This window comes from Nelumbo lutea, chromosome 3 (genome assembly GCF_056320005.1).
Source record: "Nelumbo lutea isolate HS-2025 chromosome 3, American lotus-T2T, whole genome shotgun sequence".
In the NCBI taxonomy this organism is placed as follows: Eukaryota; Viridiplantae; Streptophyta; class Magnoliopsida; order Proteales; family Nelumbonaceae; genus Nelumbo; species Nelumbo lutea.
In genome coordinates, this window is record NC_142686.1 from 103,235,832 (window position 1) to 103,248,346 (window position 12,515).

A 12,515-nucleotide genomic window follows, 5' to 3' on the forward strand; every position below is an offset into this window, starting at 1 on the left:
CAACCCGACTATTAATGGGGACAAAATCATGAAACCAGAACTAACATAATAATCAATTCGATTGGATTAATTGGGGCAATCGGGCAGAACCGACCCATTGATAGCCCCAATACCATAATTCATAGGTAATCAAATAAAAAAAATGCAGGAGATCTAATTTATACAAATAATCTGCTTTTTTTGTTTAGTTGCCTCGATCCTGGGTCCTTTGCCAGCCCCACGAACCAGTCACTAGGTATTCCGTGGACGACGCATTGATGGATAAACAAGGCCATGCGACTATTAGTTGCATGGCCAACATCTGTTCAGCGTAGCCATTGGAATAGCTGAATCTGTTGAATAATTAAGCTACAGCTGCTTGACCAGTTGTTAGAGCTTCCTTTTGCTCATTTTTAGGGTAAATTACAGGCATCCACCCAGTATTTAGGGGGTTGTGAAACTTGATTCCCTAGATTTTTCTTTGCAACAAAGACCCCTCATACTTTTAGGTTCCAACAGTTTGCCCCCTATCAGTTAATAGGGATAATCATGGTTTTGGAACTCTCGGATCATTCGGCCTGAAAATCAGTCAAGTAATTGGCTCCGTTTCACCCTTGAATCATTTTTTGGTAAAAAATCGTTGATTTAATTAATGATTCATTGACCCAAATGCTTGAACCGTCAACCAATTTGACCTAAACAATGATTTTTTCAGATCAGATGGTTGAACTGTTATCCCAGAAACCAGTGGCTAAAAGGGTTCTGATTCTAGATTGGATTTTAAAACATTAGAAATAATGGTGAGAACTAATGAAATTACACAAATATAAAATCACCCTTTCTTTTGGTAATATAACACAACGACACCCATTTTAAAGAACAGTATTTAAATGTGAAGCCTCTCGCTCAAGGCATTCAAGATCACTTGCTCGTTTAGCAACATTAATTAGTGGTTGAAGACCGGCAGTTGTAGCCGGAGAACTTCACAAAAGTTTCTTCTTCATTTTTCATTCAAAGGGAGGAAGCCGTCATGAGTCAAGACAATCTGAACTGATGTTCAATTACTCCATTCCTAGCAGTACAACGAGTTGAGTATAATTAATAAATTAATAATAACCATTGGCTCACGACTTGACTCATCGAATCCAACCCAAAAACACTGATTTTCATTAAAAATACTCCAAAATTATCAATAAATACATAAATCAAAAATTTTTAATTTAACTCGGTTTGGTTCACTTGGTTTATAAAATTGTTATAGGTTTGTACAGTTAGAACAGCGGTAGGAGAATTTATCACAATAGAATGGAGTAGTATAGATAGGTGGAGGTTTGGAATAAAAATTTCTAAAGGGAGCAAATCATAAATTTTCCTAAGGTATTTTAAGAAAAACTGTTTATTTTAAATGCTAATAAACATTATTTCCTGTCCCCCTTAAATTTTGAAAAGAAAAGCTATAAACTATAAACTATAAAGTGCTAGCTACAAAATAATGATACATGCATCATTTAATTTCGTCATATCAGGGTGTATTGATATTTTGAACCTTGTCAGATGCTGCATTGGTGGGGTGATTCCACTCAAATCCTGTTTAAAAATGGGTATTTTCCGGTTCCAAGAACAGAATAAAACCAGCTGGTTTGAAAACAAATTAATTCTTAAAACAAAGGGAAAATTTATGATGCAGGAAAGACATGATACTGGCAGAAAGAGTTTTAATCAATCAAAACCCACACATGAATTTTGATAAGCAAACGAGTTCAACTATGATATGGAAAAGATATGATATCTGAAAAACTTCTGATCAGTCAATTAGAATCATAAACGTGGTAGCCAATCAGGTGTAATTTATCAAAATTTATGGGTGAATTTTGATTGGTCAAAACTCTTTCCATACCATATCTTTCCTGATCATAGATTTTCCCTAAACAAAAACATGAGAAACATAAACGTTCAGGAAGATTGGCCTACCTTTAATAACTATTAAACGACCGAGAAGAAGTAGGTAGAGGTAGATCATGCAGCATAGACAGATTGCTATGAACACATTTTCCTTTGAATGCAGATTGTAATTAGAAACATAAATTAATAAACCTCTCGTCTGAATATTGATAATTAAGCTAGCTGTTGCCTGTTGTTGATTAAAATCAAGAGATATTCAATCACATATTCACAAACCCTGCATGGAATGGGAGCATCTGTCTATGAACTATGAACTACTGCACTCACTGTGTAATAATCAATGCTTGATATAAACATATAATTAACAGTTTTCAGAAGGAAACTCTATGAATTGAATTTTCCAAACAACACTACTTAGAATAAGAAATGGATAGAAAATCAAACCAACTACATATCCTTCACTTTTCTGTTTGATGAATAGATTAATCAACACACCCTCACAGTTACAGAACAAATTAAGAAACTAATAGAAATCCATATAATTAATACAGTTAAAATCAGGCAATAATAATCTTCATAAGAACACACAATATAATTAACCATGAAATAATTCGTATTCTCCGTGAGTCTAAGACTGCTGGGTTTGGGGGTATCCTATCCCATTCCGCTTGCTGGGAAATATCACAAACGTGGAACTGGAGAGAGCACCGATTATGGGAGGCAGAATCTTCAGCAACAGCTCCTGATCTGACTTGAACGAGGGATAATAGCACTGGACAACGTTAGGGTCCAGGAGAACCACCACCATGAACACAATCAGTGAGAAGAAAGCATGAACGAAGTCCCTCAACTGAAGCTTGTGGTCTGAGAGGTTGCTTGAATCTGATGATGAGGGCCACATTCCACTCGTGGTTGCTATCCCATACTTAGTGTTTCCCTTGCTATCTGTGTAGCTGTCTGTGAAAGATAACACACAGCAGGAGATTCCACAAACAACAAGAAGAATCCCCGTCAAGTACTTGTTACTGGTATTGCATTCGCCATTGTTGGTTAAGACTGGACTCAGGAATTGAAACAGGAAGACCGTCCCGGTGGGAAGAAGCTTGATGAGGTTGCCTACTCCTGTAAATGCTTTGCTTGTGACTGTTTGTGTAGTGCTGCTCTCTGTGCTTGAGCTCTGGCCGTCCATATCTGTTTTTCTTTCTGGGGTTTCGAGTTTAGACCTTGTAATTAATTCTGTCGATCGGTAGATGGATTCTATGTATATATAGGGTGAGGGTGGAGGTGGTGGTGGCCTGGTGGCCGGGTGACTGCCTGACTGGAGTCTGGAGCTAATTAACTGGGAAGAACTTAATTACTTGTACGTAAAATTGTTTGAGTTAGATCAAATGGAACACGTTTTTGCTTCTACTCCTCAGAAGTCAACCGAACATGTCAAACCTTCTTGGGGCTGTGGATGAGTCAGATTTCCATTTCCATTCTAAGTATGCCCAAGATATGTATCACAACCCTGCTTACATATTTATGTGTAAATCCACCCACTGAGAGGCCATTCAGTGGGATATCCTTTCTTTGGAATTGATCAATGACTAGTAATCCTTCTTCTTCATCTTCTTCTTCTTCTTTTTTGGCTTTTAATTTTCACTTTGGTACCATGGTGTAGGACTATAGGGAATTATTATAAATAGCATATATACAAGAGGGAATACTGTGATACGTTTCCTCAGACTGCTATAAGTAGCTAGATAATAATAATCCAATAGATAGACACCCATTTTGGTATTAGACCAATGGAGTATGTTTGATTTCACCTAATTTGTAGAATTATTTTTTTTTGTTAATGCTATGATGACCCTTAATTAAGAACCCATGATCCATTTACATTTAATGTAATATCTTTGTTAACTAATTAGGCAGTGATAAGTGATAAGGATCACCTGATGGGCCTGGCCTGTTCAACCACTGATTTGGAAGGCCCACAATACTCTTAAGTTACACTGCCAACATTGGAGATATGGGTCCTTTAGGGTGTGTTTGGTTTGAAAGAAAAAGGGACTTATACAATCCTTCCATAGGTGTTTCTAACTTTTCTTTCAAACCAAATACAGCCTTTAACATCTCTTGAGTTGAACAATTCAATGACTTAAACTCCAAACTAGATCTCATACCACCACCCAGCATCCCCATTGGTTGATTATACGTACTGTCTTCTGTCAACAATATACCCCTGAATGCATCTCCAAGCAGCACACTTAATTAACCACCAGTCAAATGCGAAAGAAAAAAAAAAAAAAAGAAAAGAACAGAAAACCCACCAGTCAAATGCAACAAGTTTATTGTTGCTTCATTCAACAAATTTGACTAGGCCCAGCCCATATGACTTTTGGCTACTGTGTTCCATGGGGATTCAATCCATAGTATGAAACACGAACACGCTAACCCTACAGAATTTCTGCTTGTTGTGTTGATGGTATTTCCAGAAAAGTATGTACCCGAATTAAAGCACAGGAAAAGTATGGACAGGCCCAATGCAAATTTCTTAGTTCCACTGTAGAATTATAAACATTCAAAGTGTCAAAAACCCCTATTCTATATACCAATATGCATGCCCGTGAATTGGCATTAATTCTGAGCTGGCACCTATCCCAATTATACATTGGGCCTAAAAATTCTGACCCTGGGTTGAACCGTTATTCTCCCATTAAAGCACTTCATGAATTTTATTGGTCCTTTTTTTTATGAAATTGGTTGATTAGTTGTATGTGTAAGCACTTGGTATTATGATTTGTGAGAAGAGAAATTTTTAGATGCCTAGAAATACAGAATTGGAAATATTCTCTTTGTATGTTATTGAAAGATATTGGGAGAAGTACTGCAGCCCAATTTAGAATTCTAAAATTACAGCCCCTATAGTCTATTAATAGCCCCCTATAAGCCGCCATCAATCCACAATTAGGATTCATCCCCTGTACGGTAGGACTAAAATTTTTGAGCTGAGCTGATCAATCATTCTCCCATTATGTGGTTTGTTTTGTGGGTACAATGTGAAAAAAGTTTGTGGATAAGAGATATCTGCTGCTGATGACTTACTGACTTATTATTCTATGTGTACGAAATACTGTCATGTTTTTTCTTGATTCATTACTTAACCTATTATGGACGTAATAGGTAATACAGCCCGGCAAGTGGCGGGAGGCAGACCCCACTGAGGGTCAAATCAATAGAAATGAAAAATGCACGCACCAAGGAGAAATTTAACAACTCTAATGCAGAATTCTGAATTCGACTACAACTCTATAAACATTCAAAATGTCAAAAACCTACACCTTATGCATTCTTATCCATTCGGAATTTGGCACCTACCCCAACTGTATTTTAGGCATATGAATTCTGATCTTGGGTTAAACGGCCATTCTCCTAAATTTATTATACATGGAAATTGAATGTATAGTTGATTGACAGTTTGACACTTGACAGACAGATAGCCGAAATTGAGATGAAGCAACAGACAACAAAAGAGAGAGAGAGGTTTGATAGTTAGAATTCAAGAGGGAATAGGAGAGAATCAGAGATCAGCTACTAGTCTTTTATTCATCATACTCATAATTTCCTATTACTCATGTGATGAACAAGATCACTCGGGATTTGCTTTTCGCACCGCTGGGCAGCAAGTGATACAGAGCTCGAACAAGATTTTTACAATCCTAATGTACTCGTTTTTATATCCAAAAAGGAAACAAAAGATGCATACATGAACATCAACGGCAACAGGCTGGTTTTGGTCTAAGGATGAATATTGCACCAAATTAAGTTATATATAATGAGCTAAAATTGTTAGGGATAGGGTTTTAAAAAGCTAAAGGCGGATGCGAGGGGATTGGATGCCATAAGGACAAGGGATAAATTCAATGTGTTTTCTAACACATCTTTTCGATTTCTTTTGAGAGGTTACACAACGGGGGTAGCCCATCCCTCGACTTAGGTGCAAACAGGATTCCGAGTACGATCAGTAAAAGACGTTACCAACCAGCTGATTGACACCTTATTATAAAAATAATACTATATATAAATCAAATTGTTCAATATCAGGAATATGGATTAGCAATGTAATAAGCAAAGCATTTGTGAAGAATAATCACTGTGCATTACATGTGTTTTAGAAGAATAGATTATTAGTTATGAGGTAAACGGGGTAAGAAGAAAGAATGAATAATACAAAAAAACAGAACATATAACAACAAAAAAAAGTATATATTTTTTTACATTTATTTAGTATTTTTATATTTATTTATCTATATAATACACCGATACAAAAAAAGCATGAACTATTCATAATAATTTCGAAATTAACATTGAACTTTTAAAATGAATAAAATAGAGCATGAAATTAATTATGAAATATCAAACAGAATAAGAAAAAGAAAGAAAAGGAAAAAAAGAAGAAAACTTTGAAATAATAGTGTCACAAACAGCGGATCCCGACTGAATTTTAAGGTCAAATTAATAGGACAGCTCTCTGGAAATGGAAATGAGAAATTCATTATACCTGAAAATTGAATATACATACATGGATGATTGGCAGTTTGCTAGTTGACAGACAGGTGGCTGAATTGAAATGAAGCAGAAAGCAACAGGAGAGAGGTTTGGTATGCTAGAATTCACGAGGGAATAGGAGAGATCAATCAGCTTGTCGTTTATACCAACGGAGGGCTGGCTCGTTGGTGTGTTAACCAGTCTGTTCCAGCATTGCAGTTAAATCTTGTAAAACCTTATTTCGTATACTAGCAAAGGGGCCCTGCTTTGCAGGAGCTTGTTCATAAACTATTAGACTTAAATTTGATTTGAATTAGAGACTTGAGTTTGAGCTCGAGTTCAGTTTGAAGCTCGAAAGTTCAAGCTCGACTATCTTTGATTGCATGTCTCTCAAGCAGTCGATGTGCCAAGCCGAGGTCTCCCTCAATTGTCGAGGTGACAAACCAAGGTCTCCCTTAGTTGCTGAAGTGTTGAGCTGAGGTTTCCCTACCAGGTGAGGTGTCAAGCTAAGGTCTCCCTTAATTGACAAGATGTCGAGCTAACGTCTCCCTTAGTTGTCGAGGTGCTGAGCCAAGATCTCCCTCAATGGTTGAGGTGTTGTTTAGCTCGAGCTCGATTCAAACTAGAGACTTAAGCTTGAGCTCAGAAGTTCGAGCTTGGCTTGGCTCAAACTCGACTATCTTTGATTGCAGGTCCCCTAGCAGTTGAGATGTAGAGCTAAGGTCTCCCTTAGTTGGAGAGAGAGAGAGAGTGTGTGGCATTCTTGTAATTTATAAGGAGAGAGAGAGAGAGATGGCATTCCTGTAATTTATAAGAAAAAGAGAGAGAGAGAGAGAGTGGCATTCTTGTAATTTAAAAAAAAAAAGCAAGAGAGAGAGTTGGTAGGAGAGAATGCATTCTTGTAATTTAAAAGAAAAAAAAAACAAAAGATAGAGTTGGTAAAGAGTGACATTCTTGTAATTTCTATGAAAAAAAGACAAAAAATAATGTTAGATTTCATTTCCCTCATCTTAGGCCTTCTTACGTACGCATTTCAGCTTAATATATTTATATAGATACTGATATTGATATAGATATTTGTAATGTACATATTTATATTTGTATTCTTTCCAAATAGAGTCTGAAAGAAGGGAAAAAAGGTAAGGCAAAATTATTAATGATGCATGGCACCGAATATCTGATGGAGGGCCAGCTCACCACCTAGCGACAGGACCGGCTCACCAACCAGTGACAACTTACAGTAGGGAGGATCATGCACCATCTAGCGAAAATCATGCAAAGGATAACAAGATAACTCCATGCATCGGATAATAACACTAGGAGATCGGACGGTGGATATCAAGGCAGCATGAGAAAGACTTCGAAGGTGTCTAGAAGTCCAAATGTTTTAGTTGCTTTAGTCTTTTACAATTTTTACTCTCCTAATTATTCTACAAGTTTACCAGATGTATTATAAACACTACTGTTCTGAGTTAATAGACACACAAGAGTTTTCTTTAGCAATTCTCTCTACTAAGGCTCTACGCCTAGCCCTTTACGTGAGGCTTCCAGTCCGAAGCCGATTCGATCGTCCGGGTGCTTGCATAGTCAGCCCGGTCGAGTGCATCATGCTACGCTAGGTGGTATCAGAGCGGGAGTTCGCCCAGTCAGATGGCTGACCAAGACAATAGCAGTCGCAACTAATCCTGTGACGGAGATCAGGGGTTACAAGCTGTTTGGAGAGCGATCGAAGAGCAACGCACAACCATGCGTAACATTGAGCAGCAGTTGGCAGAGATCGCTGGACAACTGCGGACTTTGTTACGGGAGGATGTTCCAAGGAACTGGGATAGCCCATACCCAACTGGAGGAGACGACCACGGTAGACCACTCATCGATCCTATACCCCGGAATCCTATTCTTGATGATGATAGTGACGATGAACTAGAACTCGGCGTTGCTCCAATTATTTCTGGTAACGACAGAAACGGTAGGAATTGGCGAAATCCCAACAATTTTAATCACCGTTGGAATAATGATGAGTTTAAACTCAAGGTGGATATTCCTACTTTTAGTGGGGATCTGTATATAGAGGGCCTTCTGGATTGGATCACTGAGGTCGACTGTTTCTTCGAGTACATGGAGATCCCGGAAGAAAGAATGGTGAAATTAATAGCTTTTCGACTAAAGGGGGGAGCATCTGTCTGGTGGGAACGAATGACGGAGACTCAGATCAGAGAAGGAAGAGGTCTAGTTCGAACATGGAGGCGTATGAAGCAGTTAATTAGAGGTAGGTTTTTACCCACTGACTACGAGCAGTATATGTTTGAATCATATCAACGGTGTGCGTAGGGAACAAGAAGCGTAAAAGAATACACATCAGAATTTCTGAGATTGGCTGAACGGAACCAACTATCTGAAAGTGACAACCAGCAGGCAGCCAGTTACCTGAGTGGGTTGAGAGCTGCTATCAGAGACAAGATTGGAATCCAGATGGTTCTGAGTGTGCAGGAAGCAAGGAACTTAACTTTGAAAGCTGAGTTAATGTTCCAAGAGAGGACTCGAGCTGATAATTATAGACGGAATAGTAGGAATGACAATAGGCCAGCAGCAGTTGACAAGGGCAAGCCAACTCAAGGGGTACAACCCTCCCACCCGCCGAATGTAACTAGCACCAGTAAGGCCGCCACGGGAGGAAACACTCGAGTCTTGTAGCTCTACTATAAGCAGTTGACGGGAAGCATACCGACGCAGCTGGGGTCTTTGAAGAGGCTAACCGTTCTCGCTTTGTAGTTTAATCAGTTATCTGGTGCCATTCCCGCGAGTTTAGGGGATTTGGAAATGCTCATGAGGCTGGATTTGAGCTTTAATAGACCCTTTGGTTCAATTCCTGTAGGCTGATGTTCCTACTCTGGAAGTTCTAGGCGTTCGTAACAACACCCTTTCGGGCAATGTTCCTCCTGCCTTGAAGAGACTCAATGAAGGATTTCAGTATGGAAATAACTCGAACCTATGTGGAGTTGGGTTTTCTACCTTGCAAGTTTGCAGTGCTTCAGATCATCTGAACCCTTTGGACCAGGCACTAATGGCCTTGCTACGAGAGACCTCCCTGAATCTGCCAATTTACAGGCACATTGCAACCAGACCCACTATTTGAATAAAACAAAAACTTCCCAAATAGTTGTTACTGTTGGAGTTGTCTCAGTTACTGTTGCATTGGCAGTTACTGGCCTTCTCACATTTTCATGGTATCGCCGACGGAAACAGAAGATTGGGAGTGCATTTGATAGTTCGGATAGTCGGCTTAGCACTGATCAAGCCAAGGAGGTCTACAGGAAGAGTGCTTCTCCACTCATCAGTCTTGAGTACTCTAATGGATGGGATCCACTGGCTGATGAGCGGAGTGGAAGAGTCTTCTCCCAGGAAATCCTCAAGACCTTTAGGTTCAATTTGGATGAGGTGGAGTCTGCAACACAGTACTTCTCTGAGGTAAACTTGTTGGGAAAGAGTAACTTCTCGGCAATCTATAAAGGGATTTTGAGAGATGGACCTGTTGTTGCTATCAAGAGCATTAGCAAGACTAGTTGTAAGTCTGAGGAAGCTGACTTTTTAAAGGGGTTGAACATTCTAGCCTCTTTGAGACATGAAATTCTTGTAAGGCTAAGAGGGTTTTGCTGTTCAAGAGCCAGGGGTGAATGCTTTCTCATTTATGACTTTGTCCCAAATGGAAACTTGTCATGGTATCTTGATGTGAAGGACGGCCATGCCCGTGTGCTTGAATGGTCGACCAGAGTTTCAATCATTATTGGCATAGCCAAAGGTATTGAATATTTACACAGCAACAAAGCAAACAAGCCTGGTCTGGTTCATCAAAACATATCAGCCGAGAAGGTGCTCATTGATCAACGGTTCAATCCTCTACTCTCATATTCTGGTTTGCACAAACTCCTCGCAGATGACATTGTCTTCTCAGCACTCAAGGCCAGCGCTGCCATGGGATACCTAGCCCCTGAGTATACAACCACCGGTCGCTTCACAGAGAAGAGCGATATATTTGCGTTTGGGATGATTATTTTACAGCTCCTTGCCGGGAAGCGGATGATAACCCATTCAATGCGTCTTGGGGCTGAATCATGCAGGTTTGAAGACTTCATGGATGGAAATCTTCAGGGGAAGTTCTCTGAACCTGAGGCTGCAAGGCTAGTGAGAATTGCACTTGTCTGCACACATGAATCTCTCAAACAACGACCCAACATGGAGGTGGTGATTCAAGAGCTGAGTAAGATCTGCAGTATTTGCAGAGAAAGGCCAAAGGAGTGGGACTTTGCCATAGCGCAAGCAGAATTTGCCTACAAACAACGCAGTTCAAAGCTCTATAGGTAGATCCCCGTTTTCCATTGTTTATATGAAGGTACCTAATCATGCATTGGACTTAGTGAAGCTAGCCCGAGTACTTGGCCTTGGCACTTTCGCAGAACAACTAGTAGGACAGATCCAGTCAGTGCAGGAGGAAATACAAGCAGAGACTTCAAAGGACCAATGCAAAGTATAAGCTTGCAGCTGACCGGCATCGCAAGTACCAAGTGTTTGATGTTGGTGATGAAGTCATGGTGTTATTAAGTAAGGAACCCATACCCGTGGGGAGGCATAACAAGCTACAACCTCGGAAGTACAGTCCATACAAGATCATTAAAAAGATCAATGGCAATGCCTACATAGTGGACTTGCCAGATCACATGAGTATCTCTAAAACTTTTAATGTTGCTGATCTTCAGTGTTACTTACGAGAGTCAACACTTGCATATCCCAGTCATGACTCGAGGTCGAATTCTTTCCAAGTGGAGGAGAATGATGGAGGGCCAGCTCACCACCCAGCGACAGGGCCAGCTCACCAACTAGTGACAGTTCATAGTAAGGAGGATCATGCATCATCTAGCAAAAATCATGCAAAGGATAACAAGATAACTCCATACATTGGATAACACTGGGAGATCGGACGATGGATATCAAGGCAGCATGAGAAAGACTTTGAAGGTGTCTAGAAGTCCAGATGTTTTAGTTGCTTTAGTCTTTTACAATTTTTACTCTCCTAGTTATTATACAAGTTTACTAGATGTATTATAAATACTATTGTTCTGAGTTAATAGACACACAAGAGTTTTCTTTAGCAATTCTCTCTACTAAGGCTCTACACCTATCCCTTTACGTGAGGCTTCTAGTCCGAAGCCGATTCGATCATCTAGGTGCTTACATAGTCAACCCGGTCGAGTGCGTCACGTTGCATCAATATCAAAAATAAAACGGCTTTCCATTTCTTATTCATGTTCATAATAATTTCTTATTATTACTCATGTTACCATGATTAGCGTATACACAGCGCAGTGCAAGTGGTATATCCACTAAAAAACTAAATCGATTGGTTTTTTGTTTGGATTTTATAAAAACGAAGGATTAGTTTGGTTTAAAATAAAAGTCCATGCATGGTTGGGTCGATTGAACCATGAGCACCCCTAACATCAACGATAATGAACTGGCTTGAGTTAGGAATACTAATTAAGTACAAGTTCAAGGCGTTTTGAGGTGTAAGCCTTTAGTGAAAAATTAAAATTGCATATAATCCATAAATAATGAAGACATGAGAAAAAGATAAAACTAAGATTTTATGTAATTTTACATGGTTTGTTTGATATATTAGACATGGTTTTGAATCCTATTAGAGTAGTTTTTCTTTACACTATAAGAGCAATATCATACAAATCTAATTGTTCAATTCAGGGAAATGATCTAGCAATTTTTAAAGAGTAAGACGTTCCTATTTTGTTTTCTACACTTTGCATGCCATAGTGAAGAATAATCACCTATTTATTGACGCAAAACTATGGTAGTGCAAATTATTTGGGTGCAATTTTTGATTTATTTTGGTTTCAAATTTTACCTTCGTTTGGTTGCAGTATAAACGAAGTAAAATAAAACCCAAAGCAGAATAAACTAATGTCTAAAACAAAATCAAACAAAAAAAAATGTGTTTGTTTTTTCATTTGCACTACCATACATTTGTACTAGTGCAAATAAAATTGTATTGCAACCAAACACGGCCTAAACAACAAAAGTAACAATATGAC

The 12,515-nt window shown here is 38.9% G+C and overlaps 2 pseudogenes across 1 annotated transcript; one reads left to right on the forward strand and one right to left on the reverse strand.

The window, feature by feature from the left end:
• Positions 1-2,272: 2,272 nt before the first annotated feature.
• LOC148867283 (protein DMP2 pseudogene) lies at positions 2,273-3,231 on the reverse strand (annotated as a pseudogene). Its single transcript, XR_016110554.1, has one exon. The product of XR_016110554.1 is annotated as a protein DMP2 pseudogene (transcript).
• Positions 3,232-8,160: 4,929 nt separating this feature from the next.
• LOC148867284 (proline-rich receptor-like protein kinase PERK10) lies at positions 8,161-10,776 on the forward strand (annotated as a pseudogene).
• The last annotated feature ends 1,739 nt before the right edge of the window (positions 10,777-12,515 follow it).